General features: G+C 44.1%; 1 protein-coding gene and 1 pseudogene across 1 annotated transcript in view; one reads left to right on the forward strand and one right to left on the reverse strand.

Moving 5' to 3' along the window:
- LRFN2 (leucine rich repeat and fibronectin type III domain containing 2) overlaps positions 1-15,645 on the reverse strand; it is a 1,621,598-nt gene that overhangs the window by 372,221 nt on the left and 1,233,732 nt on the right. The window lies entirely within an intron of this gene.
- Positions 1-15,645, forward strand: part of LOC144762198 (uncharacterized) — a 158,493-nt pseudogene that overhangs the window by 4,130 nt on the left and 138,718 nt on the right.

Here is a 15,645-nt window from a genome sequence, read left to right on the forward strand (position 1 = left end):
AAGAGGGTGGGTGAAAGGGACGTCCTCCTCCTATTTGCCCTTTGGAGAGTAATTCGTCAGTGGCTTATGATTTTAACTGTGGTTACAAACTATTGAGTTACCAGTCCTCCAGGTAGGTTTGTAACTGATAAGCAAAGGGAAAGATGTCCAATTGGGAAACCTTCCCCTTTGTGAATCATGTCAGTGACTTATCAGCAGAGCAGGATGTGTCCAGAGGACCCCTGCATGCTGCCCCCAGTGCATGTTCAAACTGAAACATTTTGATTTTATTATTATTTATTTTATTTATAAGTTTTATATAGCACTAGCTAGACCCATGGGTATCAGCGTGCTTTACAACATGAATGAAATAGAGGGATGAAAAACATGGTATGAGGATACAAGAGGAGATATGCATAACAATAAACAGTAATTACAGAATACATTGGAGGGGGAATCAAGTGATAGCTTAGGTAGGTGAAACAGTCTAAATGACCACCAATCTTTGATGGCCTAGATAGTAAGGAGAGTCAACTGGGTTATTGGAGCCAGGCTCAGTTGGCTTTGTTGAGGAGATGGAGTTTCAAGTCCCTTTTGAAGCAGGAGATGGAGGGGTTGCATCTGAGTTCAATCTGGAATGCGTTCCACAACCTGAGTACATTATCCGAAAAAGATCAGGACTGGGAGGTTTTCTTTTTCAATTTCCGAGGGATGAGGAGAAGTTAGTTAGAACTTCTCAGAGTTCTGGCTCTTCCTGCTTTCACAAGTATTTTAAAAGCAGAATCTGTTCCTTTGGTGTACTCTGGTTGCTTTAAAAAAAAATTCTCTTTTTGAAAATCATCTGTTGGGACGGAGGCCTCCTGTCCCTTGCAGGCTTCCAACCCCTGTATTGCCAGCCAATCACCGTGGGTGGAATATTTTGATTTGCCTAATTGATATTGGTCGGTGTGTAAATTGCGCACCCCTGGTTTGTGAATGGAATGACGCATCGGGTCCTTAGTACCGGCATTGACTTTGCCTCCGCATGGGCTACGCTTCTAATTCACCATGGTGGTCTGAACCATAGGGAGTCTTTTTCCAATGGAGCCTTAAGTTATTTCCTGACATTTTAGCAATTAAGGTAGCTTTGTTCAGTGATTAAAATGCCCAAGTCCTTTTTGAATACTTGCATAAGAGGAATAACAGGAAGAAACGTCTGCCTGCTGGCCCTTGTTCTAGCTTTTAATAATTGTCTATAAGATAACATTGGGCTCCATGGACTTCAAAATTAAATAGTCACAGTGGCTTTCAGTGAACTGGGCAAACGCATTTTCCTCCAGTTTTCTTTGTTTTTCTTCTGGTTCTTTTTTCATCATGAATACATTCTCCTGTCCTTCTATTCCGATTATTGACTCCACAAAACAAAAGACTGACGGTCCTCTCAAACGTACGATAATTACAATCTGGAATTTGCTGATTTCACTATATAAAAAACAGCCCTTTTGTGCATGTATTTAGTACTACAACTTCTGCTCACCTCAGCCATCTTCCAAACTGTAACAATGAGAGTCATGGAATGTGAAGATGCTGTTTGCTTTTGAACATGTAGGGGAGTTTAGAGGTTGTCACTGTGCTGACAGCGGAGCCCGTTACAATAAACTAATCGTGAATCCTCAAATTGTTTCCTGAAATGGTGAGCTGTTGGAACAAGGAACTATTTCACCAAGAAGCAAAACTGGTGAAATATGCTCTGTTTTATCTGCTTCAGAGTGAAACTCATTTTGAAAATCTGAGAAAACTCTAGGAAAAAAACTGATTTTGTGCACATATATGGAAAAAACTTCAGTGCCTCGCTGGACGTGGTGCACAGATGTGCAGCAACCTACAATCATTCCTTCTATTTGACTATCACAAGCCAATCAGAATGGTTCTAACACAGGTATGTATTCTGGTTGGTAGACAGAAATGCCAGACTGATTGGTATTGCACCAACTCTTTTACAAACTGCCCGTGACTCAAACCCAGGCCAGTCATCTTGATCTAGTCAGAGAACCACATCAAGAAAGACACCACCTGCTGTTCTCGTTTTCTAGGTTGAAACCTACAAGACAGTGCAACTGCCTGGTTGCCAAAAGACTGCTTGGGGTCATTCTAAAAGCTTCCCTGGGAAAGCATTCTACCCATTGCTGACCATTGGCTTTGTGGTTTGTAATTCACATTTTCTGGCTTTCTATTCACTGACTTTATTTGTTTTAGGCTTTCCTGCATATCTTCTTCCCCCCAGTGGAACAAAGCTCGTTCACCAGTGTTCCTTTTATTTTTCCACAAGTCCTCGCTTTCTGTAAACAGGCTTTTAAATGTTGTTCTCATCAGTGGTTAACATGTGAAAAAGTAAGTGCTGAGGCTCTTGTCAGGAGGCAACATGCAGCTCCCCATTGCTCCTATTAGTGCCGTCTAGAACAGAACTAACTGCTAGCCATGAAACCCTACCCGTGGGGACTTGGTGTGGCGTAACAGCCAGAGCTGCCGACTTTGGTGCTGGGGAACCAGGTTTGAGTCTCGGCCCATGCTCAAGACCCTTTCATTCTAGGTAAATCATTTATTCTCCCCATGCCCACAAAAAATGAATGAGTCCTTATCTGGTACTCATGAAAAGCCCTCCAATACCTTTTGGTTGAGTTTGTGCTGTAAATACCAGCGCTGACGAGTAAGCGCAGGTGCCGGCACTGGAGACCACTCGGTCAAATTAAGCACTGGTTCTGATCTTGTCACATTTGCTGTGTGTTTATTGACAAAGTCAGGTTCTGTCTTCTGAGGAAGCTCGGTGTTTACTTTTCTTCCTCTGACTTCAACGTGAGAGGATTTATGCGAAAGGTTTGCTGGGTACTGGGGCAGATATGTATTGTTTTTTCTAGAATACAGCACAATTTAAATGACTATAAATGAACTGTATAAATATTTCAGAATATGTCAGAATTAGGAAAGCACAAATGCACTTTTTTAGTAATTCAGAAAACAAAGATTTTAGTACAACCAAAATAAATCAATGCACAAGGTGATGCCATTTCCGCACATTATTGTTTGTATGCTATATAATTGTATAAGTAAAATTGTACATACAAATGCAATGGTCATTTCAATTGAAAATGTGTTGTCTGTAATGGCAGTGTGTTAACACACTATGCATACTCCATTCTAAATCATTCCACTCTAATCCACTCCACTCTACTCCACTCTTCTCCACTCAACGACACACTACAACACTGTACGACACTCCACTCTATGCCACCACACCAGACTCCACCACACTCCACTACACTCTACGCCACGGTTTCCCACTTCCATCTAGGCCACGCTACTCTATGGTACAACACTCTACTCTACAACACGTCACTCTATGACACTCTACAACACTCCACATCACTCTATGCTACTCTACTCCACGCTTTGCCACTCCACTCTAGGACACTCTACTTTTATCCAATCTATTCTACTATACTGAATGCAACACTGTACACCACTCCTCTCTATGAGACTCTGACACTCTACGACACTTTACAACACTCTCCTACTCTCTATGCCACTATACGGCACTCCATTCTATGCTACTTCACTCTAGGCCAATCTACTCCACTCTACACCACTCCACAACTTTACGACACTCCACTCCATGTCTCTACGCCACTCCACTCTGACTGTACTCCACTTTAAACTGCTCCTTGACACTACTCCACTCTATGATGCTTTATTCCACTTTATGCCCCTCCACTCTACACCCATTCACTCTACGACTCTCCACTCTACTCCACTCCATTCTATGAGACTCCAGTCCATGACACTCCACGCCACTCCACTCTACAACATTCTACTCCACTTTTCGTCAATATATGATAATGATAATGATAACGATAATGATATTTATAAAGCGCGCAAATACCAAAATGGTGTCTCGGCGCTGAAAACCATGAGCAGACCCTGTCTAACACCCCTCACTGGAACAGCCAAGTTTTCAGGTTTTATCTAAAGCTCAAAAGAGAGCTATTCTTCCTAATCTCAGATGGCAACAAATCCCATGGCTTTGAAGTGCCATAATGAAAACTCTGCCCTCCCCAATGCATGGTCCGAATTTTCGGCACTGCCAGTAGTTTCGCCTCCATAGAACGTAGTGGTCTGGCTGGCTGGTACCACACAAAGAGCTCCTGCAGAAACAACGGACCCTTCTGTGTCAAAGCTTTAAAGGCTACACACAGCGCCTTAAATTTGATCCGTTGCTCCACTGGAAGCCAATGCAGCTTACGAATTTCCTCTGAGATAGATTTGTGCCGGGGTAGGCTTGACAGAAGACGAACCGCCGAGTTCTGTACTGCCTGAAGTTTCCTCTGGCACTGCTTCTGGACATTCAAATATAGCCCGTTGCATTAATCCAACTTGGATTGTATGAGAGAAATGATGACCACTTTCTTAGTTTCCACAGGAATATATGGAAGTACCTTCCTGATTTTTTTTATCAGGAAGTAGGAAGCAGACACAATAGCATTGGTTTGTTGAATGAACGTCAGTCTGAACGTCACTTTTTGACACTCCACTCTGTAACACTCCACTCCATGCTATGCTCCTCTACGCCACTAACTTTTAGCCGTGCTGAACAGCAGCCATGCTGGTGTACAACATGGCTAAAATGCATTGGCAATGTCAATAGCTCTTGTATAGGAGATACATATTGGCTTTGCCAATGCCTGTTAAGTTTGTTAGGCCGATACAGATCATATTAAAACATATTTTTCACCCAGCTCTAGTAGCTGCCATTGATCACCCTATTTTGCTTTTTACCTTTGTCTCCATGGATATCATAGAATAATTCTTGCAATTAATTCTTCTTTTACCTTGCCAACCACTGCTTTTTCCATTTCCTGGAGTCCCATACTTCAACCACCGAATATCCTTGTGGGTGATATCCCACAAGCTACAGAACTTGCAATGGTCGTTCTCTACCTCCACACAACTGCTCTTGGTGATATTGACTGCTCATTTCATTTGTGTTATCAACAATACAGTGATGACACAAATTGTCTTTACATTTCCTTCATCATACCAACACTTCATTCTAGAATCTCAAACTCTATTTCATCCATCAGACGCTAGAGGACCCTCCTTTAATTTATCTTTCAACAATGCCATGGTGAATTATGTACCTTACCACTTCAGCTACCCAAACAATTCATTCTTCGAAAATTAATTCTATGTGAAAAAAGACATTGGGACTGATTCATAAACTGCATTTTGTAGCACGTAAATCAGTACTGCAGTAGTAATACTTACTACAAAATACGATTCACAAGGAGGGATTTAGGGAGGGACAGACAACCTTCCACAAAAGAGTAAGCACATTGCTGTTCACATACTGCACTACTAAAGTTACTACAGCCAAAAAGGACCTAAAACAGAACTAAATGTACTCCAGCTCGAAGCTGGAGTACATCCAGCACCACATATGTCCAACCACTGGTACTGCAACATCCTCATATACAGAATATGTAAGCGTTGGGTTACTGGTGGAGGGGGGGTGAAACCCTACTCAAGTGGTAACCACAGTCCTGGTCAGGGTGAAGTCACAAGCAAACCCCAATTTAACCGGTACTCAAATCACTGGTAGCTTGGCACAAAGCAGTAAGGCTTAACCTGGAGGCAATGTGTAAAGTATTTATGCAGCACTTCAAGCAGTGATAAAGTTAAAACACAACACAAGAAAAGTCCTTTCCGAATGTAGAGCAAGAGAGTAGAATTCAATATATAATTTGACACCAAAAGGACACAAATCCAATTAGTAGCACTGGAAATATGCAATTGTAAAGATTTAAATGAAAAAGTAGAAATCACTACTCGTGGCTATCTGGTCGTGCAAGACCGGGTGAAAGTCTCAAGTTCATGCCAACTGCAATGGAGCACAGGCCAGATACAGCTGCAAAGTTAGTCCTGTTGAAAGGGTTACATTCAAAGTCCAGCGCAATGAGTTGTGTTCGCGGTGGAAGGGGCTATGAGGAGCAGGAAGAGCATCATGGATAGTCATTGGTGTGTTGCAAAAAGCAGGCTGGGTGTCGCCTCTTGGGAACTGCCCAGACCAAACTGCAAGCCATGTCTTCACTGGACTGGAAACAAGCATCCTGGGACTGATTTCAGGATCGGTTCCCATGAGGCACAGGGTCAAGACTGATTTGCATATAGCTATGTCTTAAGTGGGGTAGCGAAGTGAGCTAAAGAACGATGATGGATTCAACCCAGATCTGTGACTGGGGGTGAGTGTGTGGAAAAGTAAATTTTGCCATGTTCTGTGTCCCTACGCCTCCTCCATCATATGTTATGTGTGCATGATTAAATATGCATATGCATTCCCTTTGTTCGATTAATGACGCAATTACAGTTGTGTCCACCTCTAGTATGTCAGTTCCAGTTCTCGTGAATACTACGAATATCAGGTCTATGTAAAGCTACGTTGCCACGTTTCTCAGTGTGCACGTTATTCCATTATAAAGTCCCCGTCTCTAGGCCTCAAAAGGGCCTGGACACCAGATTCAGCTCCTGTCTCCTGAAACCTCGCTGAGGAGCGATACAGCCCCCACCTGTATCCTCGACCCTTCACTTACTTCCTGCCACGCAGTGCCCGGTTCAGCCTGGCTCTGCCTCTGAGTCTGCCAAAAGTATGTTATAGTTCCTGTTATCAGTTCAGTCCTCCTTCTCTGCATTCCTAAACTACTGAATCGCATCAATAGTTCCGTCATTGTCTAGCCTTTCCGGCTCCATGTTAGAGAAATACTGTATTAATGGTCATTTAGTATTCTTCATCACGCACTACATGAAGAATAATGCATGGTCCAGTCTTAGTGTCTGTTAGCCTTTCCTCTCCTGACTTCTAGTTTATATCAACATGTTCTCTAAACATCAGATACTAGATACTGTTTAGGTACATGTCGCCCTGACTCTCCAGACTTCAGTCTCTGCTCCTAGCACAAAGTTCATAGCCCCCAGCTTCTCCTAGTAACACGTCATTGCCAGTTTGCGCGCACCATCAGGTTAGAGGTCCCGGCTCCTTAGGTAGCCCCCTCCATGGTTTCCGCCCCATTCATGACATATTCTGTTACGTTTGCATCACATGTCTATGTATACGCCCTGTTACACCCCCTTTCACCCTTATCTTTCGCGACTGCTACGCGTCATGCCTTCTGCTCCACCCACTGCTACGCCTATTGCAATGTAATGCTATGTGTTTGCGTTATGCATATATGCTCATGCACTGTTATTAAAAAAGTCCTCCGTTCCCCTTGTCCCGATCCTGCCCCCAGCAGCGCTGCTGGGCCCTGCCATCCTATTCTTAAGCAGGTTGTCCTGTTCCTGTCCTTTATGCTGTAATAAACCTGCAAAACTCCTACTACCTCGAATTTTGACTCTTATTTATTGAGCTATCTGTTATTCATTTATACATTCAAAAATAGGGTATTATTTATTTATTTACCACATAATGGCGCCCGAACAGGGACTTGCCCTTTCCCCACGCGTCGGTGAAGCCACGCCGACCCCCTGACCCTCTGCAGTCGTGACGGAACTCTTCTGCGCACCGGCAGATATTTCTGCTTCAAGTATCCCTCAGGCCCACGGAGGAGACGGAGGAGGCGGTCCAGCATCCAAACGAGACGGTGGAGGAACGCGGCGAGTCCCGACCAGAGCCCAAGCCAAGAGTCCAAGGTCCGAGGTATCCGGAGGTCCACCCGTAACTGAAGTCCGAAGTTCGTCGTCCGTCCGGTATCGAAGCAGTCCAGTCCAGTCCGAGGCCTTCCGTTCTTGCTGCCCGGTGAGTACCATTACTGGGGTAGTATCTAGACAGGGTCAATCTAATTGACTCTGGTCCGTGGGTTGGTGGTACCCAGTCCCACAAACGAAGTGTCCACTTCGGTGGATGCGGGTCCTGACGTGTCTCTTTATGAGACCGGTAAGTTTCGTACTGTTTCAGCAGTGCATCTAGTCTCTGTTCTAGTCAGTTCTGTTCTCGAGAAAATTCATGTATTCTGTGTTCCGTATTCCAGGTAGTATTTCTGTTCGAACTGTTATTTTTAAATGTTCTTCATGTATTTTAATGTCGTGGTATGAATGGGGAATAAGTATCGTGTTTATTGTGTATTGTATTGTGTCTAGATTATAGTTCAGTCATGCCGCTCTTTTCGAAATTACGTCAGTTAAAAACCAGAAAGGGTCTGCTGGAAGCAGCAGTTCCAGTTCCGCCTAGGGACAGTCCAGGTCATTTCATGTATCAGAAGCATGGCATAAGTGCCATATTATATCTAGATTTATGGGTAGAGTATACCAAACAGTTAGAAGAAAAGTATAGATGGCCCGTATCGGGTACATGGGATGCCGAGTGCATCATGCGAGTAGAAGAAGCATTATGGAAAAAGAAAGCCAGACAGTCACAGAAAGATGCCATCGAGTTATGGCGTAAAGAAGCTCATAAAAGAACTGAAAAGGAAATCAGAAAGTCAGAATTAAGTAGAGAATCCTTAGAACGAGCACAAGAAAAAGAACTAATCGAGATAGGTGAACAAGTCAAAGCCGAACAGTCAGACAGACAGAGGCATGCCCTTATTAGGGGTATGTATCCTCTCTTTGCCGAGGGCTTGCCAAAAGCGACCCCAGAGGCATCCAGTAATTTCCCGCCACCATTAGTTCCGACCAAGCTACGTCACAAACAGACCGCAGCTGATATTTTTATTTCGTCCTATTTGGACGACACAGTCCCAGAATATGCAAATCCTGTTCGCGCTCCGCCAGTCCCTGTAAATCAGGCACTTCCCGCTCCTCCAGACACCGGAGTACCTGCTACGGTCCCCCCGGTCCAGCCCGCCATACAAGTCCAGCCTGCATTTCCATTTCCCACTCTGCCAGGACGAAGAGCCTCAGTAGACGACTCTAGTTTAGGGGCCGCAGGAGGAGGTACTCCTCAAACCCCGCCGCCACACAAGCGTTTAACGACAGCCGAATTACATGCACAAGCGTCACAGCGTACGCCCAGACATCAGACTGTAGCAGAAATAAGAAAGTCCCTTGCCGAATGCGGCTATGATCCAGTCCCAGGCGAGGATAATATGGTTTTATATTCATTCCGCGTAAGAAAGGTGACCGAGTATCTAGTCACCTTACCAAATATGAAAGAAGATCTAGACAGAATATATCGTTTCATCCGTACAGGGGATGATCCAGAAAGCATTAGCGAGGCCATGTCTCAAAGGAAAGCCGAGATCCAGCTCATGATATTAAAGTTTCTGATCAATTGTCTAATAAGAGAACAAGATTACCCGTCTAAAGATCCGGCTGAAATGAGAACCCTGACAAGGTGGAGTGATAATATAGCCGAGGGTAAGCACAAGACCGTCGGTGCTATGGAGAGTATGTACAAGAAAATACGTAAAGAAATAATAAGGTTACACGATCAACGTAAAGCAGCACAAGTAAGCGAGAAAGAAAGTAACTCTGATACTGAAGAGTTAGACGACGAAAATTCCGCCAGAATAGCGTATGTAGGAAAACCTAGATTTCCAGATCGCCATTTACGTCTAGAACCCAAGTCTACTTTCCATCATCCAGCACCAGAACAAGGTTCTCTAGAACAAGTATTTCAAGCTACCGATCACATTCTGAAATCACGAATCGCAGTCCGATGGATTACTGATTCTACCACTTTTCCAGACGAAATAGTGGCACAAATGTTTCTGAAACTGCCCCCAGCCGAGCAACGACTGGCGGGTATGTATATGATTCAGCACCTCATTACATTGTATGAGGGTCAGCACTCTGATCCAGGCCCGTTACATGATGTCCTGAACGAGTTACTCCAGTATAGATGGAAAGGTCTAGGTACCGATTTAATTAGTGTCATTCTAGAACAGCGTCACAAATATCGAACGTTTCTGAACCCGCATTTTGTTCATGTCTCACCCCCAGAAAGTAAACCATTTTACATAGAGAGACAGAATCCGTTACGAGAAGTCCACCCAGTTAGAGGAACGGGTGGCGAACTAGAACGAGTGTTTGTTTACACTCCGATTACAAAGATGGAACTCCTCGAGATGAAGAAATTAATTCCCTGTCATGACAAAGATCCAGCAGGGTTCCATAGAGAATTAAAGGACATGCTCCGTATGGGAGAATACACGTATCCAGATATAATTAAAATGTTAAAGGTTCTGCTACCCGCAGGGGTGTATGAAAAGCTCAAGGAAAAAGAATGGGAGGTGGGAGAGAAAAAGATCGATTGGGCAGTTCTAGAAGCTGAAGATAAGGCACGAGTACCAGGTACCGGTCTCGGGGATAAATGTAAAGAATTACCGGAATTATTAATACAAGTTTTACCCAGATTATTAACCACCAGAAAAGAAGACTGGGATGCAATCTCAGCCTGTAAACAGAAACAAGACGAAGATATTAGTGATTTTTATTCTAGATTTGAAAAATGTTTTAGCATCAACAGTGGCCTCAAGACAAGTAGTGAGTCATATCCTCACCTTTTTGTTACTAAATTAGTCGAGAATTCAAGTCCACAAATTAAAAATCGAGTTTTGAAAGTCGAAAGTACCTGGCAAGCTAATACCCCGTCCCAGATGTTGCAGATGCTTCAATACCACCAGAACAGAATCAGAGAAGAGCAAGAACACGAGAGAAAACGTATGAAAGACACGAAAATGAAAGTACTAGTTGCACAATCTGTTCCTCAAGACAGTCAGAAGAGGGGTCCGAATCAAGCCAGTCATCCTGCAGCTCCCGTTAAAGGGAACTGCAATTATTGTAAACAGCCAGGTCATTTTATAAATGAGTGTGCAGTTCTGAAACACAACATAGCTACCGGTAAGACTAAAGAAAGACCACGTCCGCCTAGACAAGAACAAGTTTCACAGATTCCTCAGCCACAGAATGCACCACAGACAGTTACAGCACCGCAGCCCATCGCTGCAACACAGCACGTTACACAGCAGATGTACCAGTATGCACAGTCTGAGTATCCAGAGTACCAGCAGTATTCATGAAACAGCCTAGAGAGGGAGGTAGGCTTGCCTCTCATCGAGATACCTGTAGATCAAGAAGGTCCCTATGTTCACAGTCAAGTATTAGGGAAAGACAGAAAGTTCTTGATTGATACAGGGGCAAGTAGGACCACAATTAGTCACGCCGAAGTTCCAGGGGCTCCGCTCTCAGGCTCAAGAAATGTTTCCCTTGGATTTTCAGGAAAACCTATCGTAAATGAGATTTCAAAGCCAGTTACTCTAGAAGTAGGTCCATTGTCCCGTACTACTGATCTGTTACTTACTAAGTCATGTCCAGAAAACCTGTTAGGCATTAAGACACTGAAAGAGTTAGGTGCAGTTATATGCTGTTCCCCAGAGGGAATACGATTGTTCCTACGTGACTTCAAGGGTCACTATGTATTACGAGATTTTGATTCAAGACTGTCTAATGTTCCACAGCATCTATGGGCGCAAGGTCCAACTGATGTTGGTTATATGCAAATCACACCCTATCGTGTGACTCTCAAGCCAGGTGTAGTGTTACCACGAATCAGACAGTACAGATTGCCACCTGAGGCTGTAGCAGCCTTATCCGAAATTATTGACGAGCTCATGGCTCAAGGAGTGGTTGTAGAAACTGACTCCAATGTATGTAATTCTCCGATCATTCCAGTCATGAAACGTACTGATCCAAATGCACCCCCAGTATATCGATTAGTGATTGACCTACGAGAGCTTAATAAGTGTATTGTTCCTCAGTACCCAGTTGTCCCAGACATCTCTTCCCTATTAACAGCCATTGATTCCGAAGCCACGTTCTTTACTGTAATCGACCTCAAGAACGCATTTTTCAGTGTCCCTATTCATCCAGACAGCCAGTTCCTTTTCGGATTTTGTTTAAATGGAAGGAGCTATATGTTTACACGAGCTCCTCAAGGTTTCACAGAAAGTCCTAGTATTTACAGTCAAGCACTCAAGAGACAACTAGACAACATTCACATGCCAACTGACACTGCCCTGCTCCAGTATGTCGATGATCTCCTGATCACAGCCCGTTCTGAACGTGCTTGCGAGCGAGCATCCCTTACAGTCTTGTATTTCCTGGCCGAGATGGGGCACAAGGTGTCCCCTTCTAAGCTTCAATTCTGTGTCCAGCAAGTGGTCTACTTAGGACACTTACTGTCCAAGAGGGGTAGGCAGTTGACACCAGACCGTATCCAGTTAATAGAGAGTCTTCCTCAGCCCAAGACCCAGAAGGAGGTACGTGCTTTTATCGGCCTTACTTCTTATTGCAGACAATGGATTCCTCAGTATGCATTTCTAGCCAAGCCACTGATACAGTTAACGACACAGGAGGCAGCCGTATCGACTGTCCTCCCTTGGACATCTGAACATACACTTAGTTTCAATGAGTTAAAGAAAGCCCTATGCCAAGCTCCAGTTCTAGCGACACCGAACTACAGTAAGCCTTTTACACTTTTCGTAACTGAACGGGAAGGTACAGCATTATCTGTTCTCACACAAGATCAAGCAGGACAATACAAGCCCTGTGCTTATTTTTCGAGCACATTAGATCCTGTAGCCCAGGCTCTGCCTGCGTGCCTCAAGTCAGTTGCAGCCACAGCCCTAGCTATCAGACAAAGTGATTCCATAGTCTTAGGACACTCCTTGACAGTACAAGTTCCACATTCCGTGGAAGTTCTTTTAAACCGAACACAAACTCAGCACTTGACAATTGCACGTTTAACAGGTTATGAATTGACACTGTTCCAGCCACACATAGAAATCCGACGCTGCAACATCCTGAACCCTGCTACACTGTTACCATCAGTTACTTCGAATTCTGCCACACATGACTGTGTGGAAGTAGTTAACATTACGACAAAGCCAAGACAAGATCTGACAGATATTCCGTTACCAGACCCCGACCTGACACTTTATGTGGATGGTTCATGTATGAGAACTAGTACAGGAGAACTAGTCGCCGCGTATGCAGTGACTACTGACACTGAAGTTATAGAGACACACCGTATTGACACTCTGTCCGCTCAAGCAGCAGAGCTAGTTGCTCTGACACAAGCCTGTATAAACGCCAAGAACTCGAAAGTTAATGTTTACACAGATTCACGCTACGCATTTGGAGTTGTACACGACTTCGGAGTGCTCTGGCAGGAGAGAGGTTTCATGACTTCTCATGGAACCAAGATTCAGCATGGTCTCCTTATTCAAGCTCTGTTAGATGCCATACATTTACCGACATCTATTGCTATCATGAAATGTAAAGCACATACGAAAGTTACTGACATTATTTCCCATGGTAATGATCTAGCAGATCGCACAGCCAAGCTTACAGCACAGACTCCAGACATTCCAGTTAATCAGACACATACTCCAGATCCGATTACATGCATGACAGTTAAGGACCCTACACAAGATGTCATAGATATCCAGTTACATGCTACTCCCGAAGAAATCAAGAAATGGTCCGAACAAGGAGGGGTCCAGACAGATCAAGGATGGTTAACGAAGGGTAGAGCCACATGGTTTCTCCCCGACTCTATGGTTCAAGTCATTATTAATACCGCACATAGTCCAGCACATTTAGGAGAAAAAGCCATGTTAGACAGTATCCAGAACATTTGGTTCAACAAGCATTTACGAGCTGCAGCCAAGCAGAAAGTCCGTACCTGTATGATATGTTGTCAGTTTAATCCAGGTAAAAGTGTCCCGGTGGAACAAGGTGGATTCCAGCCCCCTGACCACCCTTTTGAAGTCCTCCAGATGGATTATATTCAGATGGAGCGATGTCGAGGTTTCAAGTATGTCCTTGTAGTTGTATGCGCTTTGTCCAGGTGGACAGAAGCATATCCAGTCCCAAATTACACAGCCACGACCACTGCCAAGCAGTTGGTTCGTGAGTTTTTCCCCCGTTATGGACTCCCTAGAGTCGTATATTCTGACAACGGCCAGCCATTCTCATCTGAACTCATGAAGCATGTTTCCCTTTTGTTGGGGTACCAGTGGAAGTTCCATTGTGTACGCCATCCTGAAGCAGCCGGTCTCGTAGAGAGACATAACCAGACTCTGAAAATCCGAATCTCCAAAGTATGTAAAGAGAAGGGTGTGGACTGGCTAGTAGCTCTGCCAGTCGCTTTGTTTTATATGCGCATGGTCGCACATTCCAGATCAGGTCTGTCCCCGTATGAGGTCGTTTTCGGCCGCCCCCCTAACATGTGGGGTACTCCTAGACCCCGAAGTATTACCGATGTTTCAAGTAATATGCTGACAGATTACCTAGCTTCCTTGATGTCTGCCCTCAACTCATGTCGTTCACAGGTTGCCGCCGCATTTCCAGACAATACCGAGGTGGCACCGCACGAAATCGTTCCAGGATCCATGGTGATGGTCAGGAATTTTGACAGATCAAGTCCGCTGGAGCCTCGCTGGAAAGAGCCCCGACAGGTCCTCCTCACCACCCGTACAGCCGTGAAGTTGGAAGGTCGCAAAGGCTGGGTGCACCTTTCTCATGTAAAACAATTTAATGGACTGAAACCCGTCTTAAAGAACATTTCCCAGGATTTGAAGGATTGCCAAAATATTGTTCTCAAGGACTGTCCCGCAAAAGACATTGCTACAAACCCTCCCCTGTTAGAGAAAACTCCGCAACAGGAGTACAAGCTAAAACTCCGGTCTAGTAAAATAAGTCAGTCAGTTTGATTGTCTAAGTCCTCCCCTAGGTGAAACGGTTAGACTGTTTCTGACATGTATAAAATAGACCCCCATAGTGAGAGAGTTAGTCAAAACTCAATTCGATGTATCGTTTTTCTATGTTTCATATTATTTCTCAGCATTATGATTTCCTGCACCAGTTATGCGTTTTACCTGTACTTTTCAGTTTCTCATGTAAATATGTCTGCTAATGCTACAGTAGAGCACACGTTTAGTGATCTGCCTCCTCATGAACTCTCTTACCGCCTCGCTATGAGAAATAATTCCTTTATCCGCATGTTACATTACTCACACCAGACCAGCAATGCCACTAATTGTTGGGTGTGTGGTCGACTCCCCCCTTTCCAGACACCGAAGGGAGTTCTGCCACTTTTTCCTTATCCATTTTCACATAATGGTTCGTGTGGAGCATGGTCCACGTTAACGTCATCCTCAACAGATATGTCTTTTCTTAACAGTACATGTTTCCCAGACAAGCAAGGTCTCCCCCACAGAACAGGTTTAGATCTAGAAAATGAAGTGTATAATTTAGGTAATTATTCGTCGAATTTCATGGTCCTGAATGTTCAGTCTGATTCCACTCCAGACTTACCTGCTATTTCAGTACTGCCAGTCAGAGGTGAATTATGTGTCCGAAATAATGGTTCCGTACATATAGGACATAGTGTTTGTACTACTATTGTCAAGTATAGTGACAGTGGGAAATCTATCTTCAAAGCTTCACGTCATTCTTATTTTATTTGTGGTCAAACTGCATATGTTCGTCTGCCCCTCGATTGGGAGGGAACCTGCTACATTGCCTTCCTACTGCCACCAGTTTTCCTAGCCCCATCTGATTATCATAGAAACACACATCTAGTACACATTAGACATAGAAGGGAGTCCCCAATTGTCGATTATACTGAAACTGCTC

Source organism: Lissotriton helveticus, chromosome 6 (assembly GCF_964261635.1).
Source record: "Lissotriton helveticus chromosome 6, aLisHel1.1, whole genome shotgun sequence".
NCBI lineage: Eukaryota > Metazoa > Chordata > Amphibia > Caudata > Salamandridae > Lissotriton > Lissotriton helveticus.